The sequence below is a fragment of the Pseudorasbora parva genome, chromosome 3 (genome assembly GCF_024679245.1).
Source record: "Pseudorasbora parva isolate DD20220531a chromosome 3, ASM2467924v1, whole genome shotgun sequence".
Lineage (NCBI taxonomy): Eukaryota > Metazoa > Chordata > Actinopteri > Cypriniformes > Gobionidae > Pseudorasbora > Pseudorasbora parva.
The window spans coordinates 58,133,034-58,146,002 of NC_090174.1; the positions used below are offsets into that span (position 1 = coordinate 58,133,034).

The 12,969-nt window shown below is 43.0% G+C and overlaps 2 protein-coding genes across 4 annotated transcripts in view; one reads left to right on the forward strand and one right to left on the reverse strand.

Moving 5' to 3' along the window:
• The window catches only part of crybb3 (crystallin, beta B3), a 783,391-nt gene extending 777,234 nt beyond the window's left edge, over positions 1 to 6,157 (reverse strand). For both annotated transcript variants that reach the window (XM_067439660.1, XM_067439659.1), the window contains exon 1: positions 6,118 to 6,157. The gene's annotated coding sequence lies outside the window, so the exon portion shown is untranslated. The remainder of the gene's footprint in view (positions 1 to 6,117) is intronic.
• The window catches only part of pbx3a (pre-B-cell leukemia homeobox 3a), a 75,177-nt gene that overhangs the window by 36,785 nt on the left and 25,423 nt on the right, over positions 1 to 12,969 (forward strand). The gene's annotated exons all lie outside the window — the stretch shown is intronic.

Consider the following 12,969-nt stretch of genomic DNA (forward strand, 5'->3'; position numbering starts at 1 on the left):
GTGGTTTCTAAATTGTTCTGGGTTGTTTCCATGGTATCTCTATGTTGTTTCTATGGTGTTGCTATGTGGGTTCTAGGGTTTTTGAGTTGGTTCTAGAGTGTTCCCTTGTGATTATGAAGGTGTTCCGGGTTGTTTTGAGTGTTGCATTGTGGCTTATAGTGTGTTGCTAGTGGTTTCTTTGGTGTTCTGGGTTGTTTCTAGGGTGTTATTACATGGGTGCTCTTGTGCTCTGGGTTGTTTCTAGGGTGTTGCTATGTGGTTGCTATGGTGTTCTGGTGTTGTTTCTATGGTGTTGTTGTTATGTGGGTTCTTTAGTTCTTGGGGTTGTTTTAAGGGTAAGACATGGCAAGGCAAGTTTATTTGTATAGCACATTTCATAAAAAATGGCAATTCAAAGTGCTTTATATAGAAATGAATAAAAATAGTGATAAGATATGCATAATAAATAACAATACCATGTGTAAGAATTAAAATAAAAACAAGGACAATTAAAACAGTTGTAAAGAGTATATTTGCTATGGGTTTTTTGGGTTGTTTCTAGGGTGTTGCTAAGGGGTTTCTAGGGTGTTCTGGGGTTTTTCTCGTGTGTTGATGTTCTGGGTTGTTTTTAGGGTAATTATACATGGGTGATTATACTGTAGAGTCCTGCACCCTCAAATCTTCTGGTGCATTGATATGGTCTGTCTTTCCGTGTGTGTCTGTGCGATGTTTTTCTCCAAATTTCTCATCTGTGATTCACTTGAATAAGTCCTAGCATGCCTCATCTCAACAAGTTGCACGATTCATTCATATTTATAGCACATTTAAGTCCAGTACTTTAGTGATAACAAACCTCAAACATTAAGAATGAACAATAGTATTAGAGATGTTTAACTTAGACTTAACAGCCAATAATGTCACGTAAATGCCAATAAGTTCATGCTTTATTTTGAAATTATGAAAATGTCTATTGCAAATTACTGCACACAAAATAAGCTCAAATTTCACTCACCAATACAACTGAGCTGTAGCACACTTGCATTTGACTGACAGACGCTTTACACTTCAGCAGAAGAAGACCTTCATTGTGATGTAAATTCACACGCTTCGAGGAGTCTCTGAGAGCTTAACCATGGTGTGTCGCGAGTGGAAGCCAGCAGCAGCCATTTTACCGTTGATTTGTGATGAGCTTATGCGAGAATAATTAATGCCAATTATCTCTTAATTACAGTGATTAGAGCTGCAGCTGTAGGATCCTCATCCTGTAGTGAAGAGAGAAACTGATGTGCTTTAAACGGTTAAATTTGCACACACAGTGTGTGTGTGTGCGGGTGTGTGTGTGTTTGTTTTTGTGACATATGAGGACACAAATGTGTATAATGACATGGGTATGACACAGGTATTACAGGAGAGGGTGAAATATGAGGACATTACCCATGTCCCCACTTTTCAAAAGGCTTATAAATCATACAGGATGAGGTTTTTTTGATAAAGTAAAAATGCAGAATGTTTCCTGTGATGGGTAGGTTTAGGGACAGTGTGTGTGTGTGTGTGTGTGTGTGTGTGTGTGTGTGTGTGTGTGTGTGAGCCTGTTAATGTGGTTTATGAGGACACACATTTGTATAACTACATGGGTATTACACTGGTATTACACTATAAATGTGGTTTATGACTATAAATGTGGTAATGATGGTTTATGGGCGGTGCCATCTTGTGAGCGAGTCATCGCGTGTCACTCCCGGATAACAGAAAATGGGCAAAAAGCCGGGATGTAGGCGGAGCTTATGTGACGTAATGACTATAGACAGCAGATATATGGCTATCCACCTGTCACTCAAAGTAACCACGCCCTTAATTATGCAGAACTTAAAGGCTTTATATAATGTAATTGAATGAGTTATACATTTTTTCACCCCCCTCACAGTTGTCATGAAGGTCATAATTAGCCGTTTAGGCCAAAACCACAATTTGTACCAGCCTGTAAACATGTTTTTTTCTGCTGTAAAGATGGGAATTTTAACATGGGGCTCAATGAGATTCTGCTCCCTTCTGGAGGCCTAGTGGCCAGTCGATGAATTGCAGTTTACATTACTTTCGTACTGGCTTCAAGAGAGATCGCGGGAGGTTGTCGCTTAGTGTAAACGGACTGATGCATCTGGAAAATACCACTGGAATGAGAAATATAGATCATTAAATAACATTGAGAAAGATCCAGTCTTATAAATGGCATTGTAATTCATGACCGTTTGAATCTTTATTTGAGGTTTGAAAACAAACACGGAAGAGAAGACAATGCTGAATAAAGTCATAGTTTTTGTTATTTTTGGACCAAAATGTATTTTCGATGCTTCAAGAGACTCTAATTAACTCACTGATGTCTCATATGGACTACTGTGATGATGTTTTTATTCTCTTTCTGGTCATGGACAGTATAGTGTGCATACACTTAGATACGCTGTCGGACTAAATATAAAATATCTTAAACTGTGTTCTGAAGATGAACGGAGGTCTTACAGGTGTGGAACGACATTAGGGTGAGTCATTAATGACATCATTCTCATTTTTGGGTGAACAAACCCTTTAACAGGTTCCTTATAAAGTAGCGGTAATAGCACATCAACCACCCCAAAGAACCACTGAAGAACTGCCGAAGAACCATTTTTTTGTGTGAATTAATTAATTAATTATTCAGTCAATGAACCAATCAATGAATCAATCAATGAACCAATCAATAAACCATTCAATGAACCAATCAATCAATGAACCAATCAATTAATCAATCGATCAATGAACCAACCAATCAGTGAACCAACCAGTGAACCAACCAATCAATCAGGGAAGCGATCAATCAATCAATCAATCAATCAATCAATCAATCAATCTTAGTTTGGTGAAAACTGAGAAGTAAAAAAAATCAAAATCAGTATTTTTGTCTTTTTATGCTTTAAAAATATTGTAACATCTTTAAAACAGCCAAAGAAAAAATATATTAAGTACATTGACTTGTTTTCGAAGAATAAATCTTTAAATTAAAAAAATATTTTTCTTACCCATTAGGTAAGAAAATTGTTTCAACCAATCAGTCAATCAGTCAAACAATTAATCACATAATAAATCAATCAACCAACCAATCAATCTTTGGGTGCCAGCTAAAAAGAAACAAAAGGAAAAATCACAAACACTATTTTTGTCTTATTATCCTTTCAAAAGACAGAAAGAAATCTGATTAAATGCAATTAAAGAATCTTTTTTCTTACCCACTTAGCAAATCGTTTTTTTCCCCTAAATGAATAAATAAAGAAGAGTGCCAGACACTCACTCTGTGTCACACAACTCACAAAATACATCTGAATATACAGTTATGGTAGGCTAATGGATAGTTCACTTTCCTTCTGCTAAGTGCCTAAAAAAAAACGAAATATTTTTTACAAGATTTGAATCCACCGACTTGGCAAGCATTCAGAGACTAGTTTTCTCAGAAAAGCTCGTCGAATCAACCCTGTGAACACAAGTGTGTTTCCTGGCAGAACGAGCGCGCGAGTGTCGACTTCTTGCACAGGATTTGTTAATATAGCTGGTGTTTGACAGCAGCAATTAAAGCTTTAATCTGAGCTATATTCATCCAAATTAACCAGTGTGACTGAAAGACTAATTAGAATACAAATTCTAATGAGCAAATTATGAAGCTTAAACCCACACAAATATGTTTTAGTAACAAAGTGTGAACAAATTAAGACAAGGCACCCATACCGTTTCTAGAAAACCGCATTAAATGCCTAAAACGACCCAGCGGGCGGCTATTTTCTGACATAAGAAGGTTTAACATGGAAAAAAAAATCTCATTTTATTTCTGTAGCCGTTGGTATAATAAGCCAACTTGTTTCGATCCCAGTGCTAATTAAGAGCAGGCCGTGGCTCTGAGAAGATTTTGTTAGCGCGAACCGGGGCGTCGTGGGGGGGGGGGGGGGGGATGCCGTCTATTAGAGTCTTTATACATCAAATATGCATTTCAGCAATTGGTTTTGCTCTGTGAAGAAATCCTAAACCACCCACAGCTCCTTCCAGTTGTACAGTAACTCGGCTTTTAAAACTCTTATTTAAAACTGTCAGTGCTCAGCGATGAAACCGGCTTTGAGCGTTTCGCCGAGCAGATTAAATTAGACTTGTAAATGTGGGGTTGTGAAGATTTGAGAGCTCTGGATTATATTTATTTTAGAGCAAGACCTCACTCGTGAAGGCTTATGCTAGAGGACAGGAGTTAGTTCTCTTATGACTTATTTTGAGGGTCTGTTAAAGGAATAATTCAGCTAAAAATGAAAAGACATTCGTTCACGGCCATGTTGTACCAAACCTTCTTCAGTGGAACACAAAACGAGACGTCCTGACTCGTGGCTCATTTTCCCTATACAGCGAAAGTGAATAATTGTCCAAAAATGACAAAAACTATGTGAAATGACTTCTGCACTATATTCCAAGCCTTCTGAAGTCATACTTTGTATGGAAAGCAGATTTTGAATAAATTAGCAAAAAATCTGAAAAGCCATGTTTGAAGTGAATGAGATTTGAAAGATAAAGGCTTTAGGAAGGTTAGGAAGGCTTAAAGGAAGGGTTTAGATGACTGAAAGTGCCCCGTTATGCTATTTTAAATGTCCTTAATTTAGTTTTGAGGTCTCCCACAATCGTTTTCCACGCATCAAAGATCAAAAAACACTTCACTTTTCTCATCATACACATAGTTTCAGTTTCAGTTTATTAGAGGATAACCCCTTGAGATGATAGCATCGACTCTTTTCTGACAGTGTCTGAAACGATTCATTGGAAGATTCAGTCTCTCTAGCCCCTCCTCTCTGAGAGCCTACTCTGCTCTGATTGGTCGACCGCTTACAGTGAGTGTTGGAAACCAAACACTAAGATTAATCGAAATCGAAACACAATCGCATTTTGAGTTATGTGTGATTATGAAAGTGCAAAGGCTGTGATTTTAATGAAATAAATATATTCCCAGTGTGTCAGTGAAGAGCGGCTCTGTGATCTGGAGTAAATGTAAATGTTAAAACCAATTCATCAAACATCTTCACAAACTAGTGATAAAAAGGGTTGTAACAAAATATGTTTAATAGCACGTTTTAACTCACTTCATGTCGTCAGTCGAGTGTTCGTGAGCTGATGTGGCTTCTCATCACAGAATGAGGCAGACAATGCATTATTTTACAGTTTTCTAGTATAGTAGACCTGAAGAACCCACCATATCTTGATGCCGTCACATTTATTGTCTTCGTTTCATCTGTCAAAGCGTTTCTGTCTTCTTTTTATTCAGCCTATTTATATTGAACCCATGCCATGCCTAATTTGATCTAAATAAGCGCAATTTGTAAATAAATAAATGTATAATATATTATAATAAATACAATTATTTGTGAAATTTACTTCCAAAATTATGGGTGAAATTGTTTAAAAGTAAATCCCACACCAATTATTAGTGTAAGACTTCAAATAAATTATAGCCGGAATAAAACAAAATATTAGTTGAACAATTTGAATTATACAAAATGTAAACGGAAATAAATGTTGCCTTGGAAATTAACTGAAACGAGTTTAAGTTGAATTAAAAAACTGAGATAAAATTGAAAACTGAGATAAAAATGAAAGCCTTATAGAAATATATATATATTTAAAAAAAAATATATATATATATATATATATATATATATTTAAAAAAAAACTAACAAAAAATTACAAAAGTACATACAAATTTAAACTTAATGTACAAGAAACCTAAAATATAAAAGCAAATTAAAGGTGCACTATGTAGTATTTTTGCAGTAAAATATCCAAAAACCACTAGGCCGGTGTTATATATTTTGTTCAGTTGAGTACCTACAATATCCCAGATGTTTCCAACTATTTGTAAATTGTGAGAAAATTGCTATTTTAACTAAAGACCGGGACGTTTCAGCAAAGCGCCTGAGGGAGTCGCCTGTCAATCGCGTCATATCTGCGCTACCCTCGGTTTCGGCTTTTATTTGGCAGGAGTGCTTTACTCTTAGCAGTGTGAACAAGTGAACGCACGGAGTAACGTCATAACATCATTTTCAACACATTTAAATGTATCTAATATGATAAACAGAGCTCCATTACCTCATAATCATAACCGGAAGAGCGGATCAGTGCAGGCGCCCGGCGGATGTGTCCCGTCCCGTCATGATAAAAGTCCCGGTGCTCGTGAGGCGGGTATTTGTTTAACAATCGCTCCAGCAGCCGTGCTCAGCTCCACAACACTCGGTCCTGCTCTGCTTTAGACTACAGTAACGTTAATAACCAATCGCTCCAGCAGCTGTGCTCAGCTCCTCAACACTCGGTCCTGCTCTGCTTCACTACAGTAACGTTAATAACCGCATGCATGAACATGATTTCTGCCCGAGTCCTATTTTCCACCGGCTGTGAGGTGAAGACCACATGTCCCAAGATTCTGCGCTCACACTTTGCGTCATCAAACTACGCATTTGTTTTGAATAGGCGACCGCTAGCGGACGGAAAGTTGCATAGTGCACCTTTAAGTGGACTATTAAATGGACTGCATTTATATAGCGCTTTTATCCAAAGCGCTTTACATTTTTGCCTCACATTCACCCATTCATACACCGACAGCGATGTCAGCCATGTAAGGCGCCATCCAGCTCGTCGGGAGCAGCTGGGGTTAGGTGTCTTGCTCATGGACACTTCGACACTTGGTCAGGTGGAACCGGGGATCGAACCACCAACCTTTCGGTTTGTAGACAATCTACATGAACCACTGAGCCACTGCCGCCCATATTAATAAATACAATAATATAAAAAATATATATAAAATAACATTGAAAACTCCAGATGTGAGCTGATTAAACAATAGCTCAGAGAAATACCACAACATCAAATCCCAGACGCCGATGTATTCCTAACATGCCCAGGCAACTTCCACCAGTGATTAAAGATGATCATCGGAAGTCTTTGTTTGACTAATCCGGATTAATGGCATTGAAGGATTAATGCACTTGTGCTTAAACTCATGTGGCCTGTCAGTGGGATCCTCCAAAAAGACATGAACACTGAAAAAAGGTTGAGTGAGGTAATGGAGGTCATGGATTTCTGGGATTTATTCTGTAAGATCTCTCTCCCGGGGGTCTCTGAGGATTTCACCAGACCTTCCTAATCTACAGCGATTCTCTGATAAAAACACACCACCAGCCCAAAAACTGCCATTCACCGTCTCATATTTTAAATACGCCATTCAAGCAAACGCTTTTGATGCATTGTTTTTACAGTTCAAAATAAAGTATTCAACTTAAAAAAAAGCTAACTGTGATGGCTTTCTTAGTGGTAGATGGTCCATGTCAACATTCAATACAATTGTTAGGATATTTTATAATGTACACTTTGTAAAATATAAAAGGACTCACTTTATATTAGGTGGCCTTAACTACTATGTACTAACATTGTAATTAATCATTTGATACAATGCACTTGTGTAAATACATATTTTTAAATTGGACTTGCATTTTTAAAAATACCTGCATGTAATTACGTCTGTAATTAATTTCTGTAGTTACATTTATAATTACACAGTTGGCACTTCCCTTACACCTAACCTACCCTTAAACTGACCCACACCACCACACCTGACCCTAACTCTACCCTTAAACTTACCCACACTACCACACCTGACCCTTACTCTACCCTTAAACTTACCCACACCACCACACCTGACCCTAACTCTACCCTTAAACTGACCCACACCACCACACCTGACCCTAACTCTACCCTTAAACTGACCCACACCACCACACCTGACCCTAACTCTACCCTTAAACTGACCCACACCACCACACCTGACCCTAACTCTACCCTTAAACTGACCCACACCACCACACCTGACCCTAACTCTACCCTTAAACTGACCCACACCACCACACCTGACCCTAACTCTACCCTTAAACTGACCCACACCACCACACCTGACCCTAACTTTACCCTTATACTGACCCACACCACCACACCTGTCCCTAACTCTACCCTTAAACTGACCCACACCACCACACCTGACCCTAACTCTACCCTTAAACTGACCCACACCACCACACCTGACCCTATCTCTACCCTTAAACTGACCCACACCACCACACCTGACCCTAACTCTACCCTTAAACTGACCCACACCACCACACCTGTCCTTAACTCTACCCTTAAACTGACCCACACCAACACACCTGTCTCTAACTCTACCCTTAAACTGACCCCCACCACAACACCTGTCCCTAACTCTACCCTTAAACTGACCCACACCACCACACCTGTCTCTTACTCTACCCTTAAACTGACCCACACCACCACACCTGACGCTAACTCTACCCTTAAACTGACCCACACCATCACACCTGTCACTAACTCTACCCTTAAACTGACCCACACCACCACACCTGACCCTAACCCTACCCTTAAACTGACCCACACAGCCACACTGGACCCTAACTCTACCCTTAAACTGACCCACACCACCATACCTGTCACTAACTCTACCCTTAAACTGACCCACACCACCACACCTGTCCCTAACTCTACCCTTAAACTGACCCACACCACCACACCTGTCCCTAACCCTACCCTTAAACTGACCCACACCACCACACCTGACCCTAACCCTACCCTTAAACTGACCCACACAGCCACACTGGACCCTAACCCTACCCTTAAACTGACCCACACCACCACAGCGGACCCTAACTCTACCCTTAAACTGACCCACACCACCACACCTGTCCCTAACTCTACCCTTAAACTGACCCACACCATCACACCCGACTCTAACTCTACACTTAAACTGACCCACACCATCACACCCGACTCTAACTCTACCCTTAAACTGACCCACACCACCACACCTGACCCTAACTTTACCCTTATACTGACCCACACCACCACACCTGACCCTAACTCTACCCTTAAACTGACCCATACTACCACACCTGTCACTAACTCTACCCTTAAACTGACCCACACACCACACCTGACCCTAACTCTACCCTTAAACTGACCCACACCACCACACCTGACCCTAACCCTACCCTTAAACTGACCCACACCAACACACCTGACCCTAACTCTACCCTTAAACTGACCCCCACCACAACACCTGTCCCTAACTCTACCCTTAAACTGACCCACACCACCACACCTGTCTCTAACTCTACCCTTAAACTGACCCACACCACCACACCTGACCCTAACTCTACCCTTAAACTGACCCACACCACCACACCTGTCACTAACTCTACCCTTAAACTGACCCACACCACCACAGTGGACCCTAACTCTACCCTTAAACTGACCCACACCACCACAGTGGACCCTAACTCTACCCTTAAACTGACCCACACCACCACACCTGTCACTAACTACCCTTAAACTGACCCACACCATCACACCTGTCACTAACTCTACCCTTAAACTGACCCACACCACCACACCTGACCCTAACCCTACCCTTAAACTGACCCACACCACCACACCTGACCCTAACTCTACCCTTAAACTGACCCACACCACCACACCTGACCCTAACCCTACCCTTAAACTGACCCACACCAACACACCTGACCCTAACTCTACCCTTAAACTGACCCCCACCACAACACCTGTCCCTAACTCTACCCTTAAACTGACCCACACCACCACACCTGTCTCTAACTCTACCCTTAAACTGACCCACACCACCACACCTGACCCTAACTCTACCCTTAAACTGACCCACACCATCACACCTGTCACTAACTCTACCCTTAAACTGACCCACACCACCACACCTGACCCTAACCCTACCCTTAAACTGACGCACACAGCCACACTGGACCCTAACTCTACCCTTAAACTGACCCACACCACCACACCTGTCACTAACTCTACCCTTAAACTGACCCACACCATCACACCTGTCACTAACTCTACCCTTAAACTGACCCACACCACCACAGTGGACCCTAACTCTACCCTTAAACTGACCCACACCACCACACCTGTCACTAACTACCCTTAAACTGACCCACACCATCACACCTGTCACTAACTCTACCCTTAAACTGACCCACACCACCACACCTGACCCTAACCCTACCCTTAAACTGACCCACACCACCACACCTGTCTCTAACTCTACCCTTAAACTGACCCACACCACCACACCTGTCACTAACTCTACCCTTAAACTGACCCACACCATCACACCTGTCACTAACTCTACCCTTAAACTGACCCACACCACCACAGTGGACCCTAACTCTACCCTTAAACTGACCCACACCACCACACCTGTCACTAACTACCCTTAAACTGACCCACACCATCACACCTGTCACTAACTCTACCCTTAAACTGACCCACACCACCACACCTGACCCTAACCCTACCCTTAAACTGACCCACACCACCACACCTGTCTCTAACTCTACCCTTAAACTGACCCACACCACCACACCTGACCCTAACTCTACCCTTTAACTGACCCACACCATCACACCTGTCACTAACTCTACCCTTAAACTGACCCACACCACCACACCTGACCCTAACCCTACCCTTAAACTGACCCACACAGCCACACTGGACCCTAACTCTACCCTTAAACTGACCCACACCACCATACCTGTCACTAACTCTACCCTTAAACTGACCCACACCACCACACCTGTCCCTAACTCTACCCTTAAACTGACCCACACCACCACACCTGACCCTAACCCTACCCTTAAACTGACCCACACCACCACACCTGACCCTAACTCTACCCTTAAACTGACCCACACCACCACACCTGACCCTAACTCTACCCTTAAACTGACCCACACCACCACACCTGACCCTAACTTTACCCTTATACTGACCCACACCACCACACCTGTCCCTAACTCTACCCTTAAACTGACCCACACCACCACACCTGACCCTAACTCTACCCTTAAACTGACCCACACCACCACACCTGACCCTAACTCTACCCTTAAACTGACCCACACCACCACACCTGACCCTAACTCTACCCTTAAACTGACCCACACCACCACACCTGTCCTTAACTCTACCCTTAAACTGACCCACACCAACACACCTGTCTCTAACTCTACCCTTAAACTGACCCCCACCACAACACCTGTCCCTAACTCTACCCTTAAACTGACCCACACCACCACACCTGTCTCTTACTCTACCCTTAAACTGACCCACACCACCACACCTGACGCTAACTCTACCCTTAAACTGACCCACACCATCACACCTGTCACTAACTCTACCCTTAAACTGACCCACACCACCACACCTGACCCTAACCCTACCCTTAAACTGACCCACACAGCCACACTGGACCCTAACTCTACCCTTAAACTGACCCACACCACCATACCTGTCACTAACTCTACCCTTAAACTGACCCACACCACCACACCTGTCCCTAACTCTACCCTTAAACTGACCCACACCACCACACCTGTCCCTAACCCTACCCTTAAACTGACCCACACCACCACACCTGACCCTAACCCTACCCTTAAACTGACCCACACAGCCACACTGGACCCTAACCCTACCCTTAAACTGACCCACACCACCACAGCGGACCCTAACTCTACCCTTAAACTGACCCACACCACCACACCTGTCCCTAACTCTACCCTTAAACTGACCCACACCATCACACCCGACTCTAACTCTACACTTAAACTGACCCACACCATCACACCCGACTCTAACTCTACCCTTAAACTGACCCACACCACCACACCTGACCCTAACTTTACCCTTATACTGACCCACACCACCACACCTGACCCTAACTCTACTCTTAAACTGACCCATACTACCACACCTGTCACTAACTCTACCCTTAAACTGACCCACACACCACACCTGACCCTAACTCTACCCTTAAACTGACCCACACCACCACAGCGGACCCTAACTCTACCCTTAAACTGACCCACACCACCACACCTGTCCCTAACTCTACCCTTAAACTGACCCACACCATCACACCCGACTCTAACTCTACACTTAAACTGACCCACACCATCACACCCGACTCTAACTCTACCCTTAAACTGACCCACACCACCACACCTGACCCTAACTTTACCCTTATACTGACCCACACCACCACACCTGACCCTAACTCTACCCTTAAACTGACCCATACTACCACACCTGTCACTAACTCTACCCTTAAACTGACCCACACACCACACCTGACCCTAACTCTTCCCTTAAACTGACCCACACCAACACACCTGACCCTAACTCTACCCTTAAACTGACCCCCACCACAACACCTGTCCCTAACTCTACCCTTAAACTGACCCACACCACCACACCTGTCTCTAACTCTACCCTTAAACTGACCCACACCACCACACCTGACCCTAACTCTACCCTTAAACTGACCCACACCATCACACCTGTCACTAACTCTACCCTTAAACTGACCCACACCACCACACCTGACCCTAACCCTACCCTTAAACTGACGCACACAGCCACACTGGACCCTAACTCTACCCTTAAACTGACCCACACCACCACACCTGTCACTAACTCTACCCTTAAACTGACCCACACCATCACACCTGTCACTAACTCTACCCTTAAACTGACCCACACCACCACAGTGGACCCTAACTCTACCCTTAAACTGACCCACACCACCACACCTGTCACTAACTACCCTTAAACTGACCCACACCATCACACCTGTCACTAACTCTACCCTTAAACTGACCCACACCACCACACCTGACCCTAACCCTACCCTTAAACTGACCCACACCACCACACCTGTCTCTAACTCTACCCTTAAACTGACCCACACCACCACACCTGTCACTAACTCTACCCTTAAACTGACCCACACCATCACACCTGTCACTAACTCTACCCTTAAACTGACCCACACCACCACACCTGTCACTAACT